Source organism: Meles meles, chromosome 2 (genome assembly GCF_922984935.1).
Source record: "Meles meles chromosome 2, mMelMel3.1 paternal haplotype, whole genome shotgun sequence".
In the NCBI taxonomy this organism is placed as follows: Eukaryota; Metazoa; Chordata; class Mammalia; order Carnivora; family Mustelidae; genus Meles; species Meles meles.
The window spans coordinates 202,806,182-202,808,061 of NC_060067.1; positions in this window are offsets into that span (position 1 = coordinate 202,806,182).

Here is a 1,880-nt window from a genome sequence, read left to right on the forward strand (position 1 = left end):
AAAGATCCCTAGAAGAAAGCAGTGACTACATCGTGTCTTCCTTCTTCTCTCAAACAAGATAAAGAAAAAGCAAACCTTGAGCCAACCTACAAATTATGTTTCTTCACTTGCTGCTTTCATTGAGCCTTTGAATATAGAGGTGGATACAGAGATGGACATACATGACACTTGTACTTCCCTTTGGTTCAAGAGCTTAAAGTAAACTTATAATTCTTCTAGAACTGTAAACCTACAATGGATGGTTTTTTTTTTTTAAAGATTTTATTTATTTGAGAGAGAGATCACAGGTAGATAGAGAGGCAGGCAGAGAGAGAGAGAGGGAAGCAGGCTCCCCGCCGAGCAGAGAGCCCGATGCGGGACTCGATCCCAGGACCTGAGATCATGACCTGAGCCGAAGGCAGCGGCTTAACCCACTGAGCCACCCAGGCGCCCCTACAATGGATGGTTTTAAAGGAAGAATTATTGTGTGTAACATCTTTTTTTTTAAATTATTTTTTTGAAAGATTTTCTTTATTTATTGGACAGACAGAGATCACAAGTAGGCAGAGAGGCAGGCAGAGAGAGAGAGAGGAGGAAGCAGGCTCCCGCTGAGCAGAGAGCCCGATGTGGGGCTCAAACCCAGGACCCTGGGATCATGACCTGAGCCGAAGGCAGAGGCTTTAACCCACTGAGCCACCCAGGCGCCCCCTGTAACATCTTTTTAAAGTTATTTAAAAGTTTGGGGAGAGTTGCTGGAATAAAACATATGCATGATGGATATCTGGGAACATACCTTGACCATTGAGTTTAACTCTTTCAGAGAGAATTCTTGGTAAATCTTTTCACAGAAGTTGGGTTTTCTGGCCACATAATCTTGACATATTACATGCACTCATTTAGGCTTGATTTTCTGATTGTAAGAGAAGAACACCCTGTTGGGGAACTTACAATAGAGGTAGTACTCAGGCATTGGGCAGGTAAGTGGTAATTAAACAGGTGTGTCCATGAGCATATAGAATGCTCATGGGTATTCAGGGTAAGACTCCCAAGTACTAAATCAAATAATCAGGCTGAACTTAGAGGTAGAGACTGTGGCAGATTCTCAATCCTATCTAAGATGGGTATGAGAATGGGAAGGGAATATTATAATTTGAGAGTACACATGGCTCAGAAAATCACTAAGGAGGCTTACGGAGCAAAGCCGCCACAGCTGGGTCCCAGATCGCTCTTTTTTTTTTTTTTTTTCTTTTTTTTTTTTTTACAGAGATAGAGAGAGATTACAAGTAGGCAGAGCAGCAGCCAGAGAGGGGAGGAAGCAGGCTCCCTGCCAAGCAGAGAGCCCGATACGGGGCTCGATTCCAGGACCCTGAGATCATGACCTGAGCTGAAGGCAGAGGCTTAACCCACTGAGCCACCCAGGCGCCCCCCCAGATCGCTCTTAAGGATCTTTGATAAACCATGCTGCATTCCAGAGCACAGAGGTATTGATACCGTTGATGAGCTTTCTTCCCACAGTGGGGACTGAGTAAACAGCTACAGAACTGAAACTGTAGGTTTTGGGCGGGTGGTGGGGGTGGTGGGAGGGTCATCTGTTACTGCCATAAGAAGCTTGGAAACAGGACCAGAAGGAGAAGATATGGGGAACAGGAGGGCTGACATTAAATGCCTATTTTGATTTTCTGTTTTAAAACAAAATATCCATGATTATGTGAGGTCCATTAATCAAATCTCTAAACTTTTTCTTATGGAAGGATAATTACAAATTTCAAACATAACTCATACAAATAAAAAATGAGCTGTTTTTAACTCAATTATTCTGTGGACTTTATCAAATGTTTGAAGCTTCTTTTCAATTTATTTGCATATATAATATTTAATTTACTCTATCATCATATGGCAGG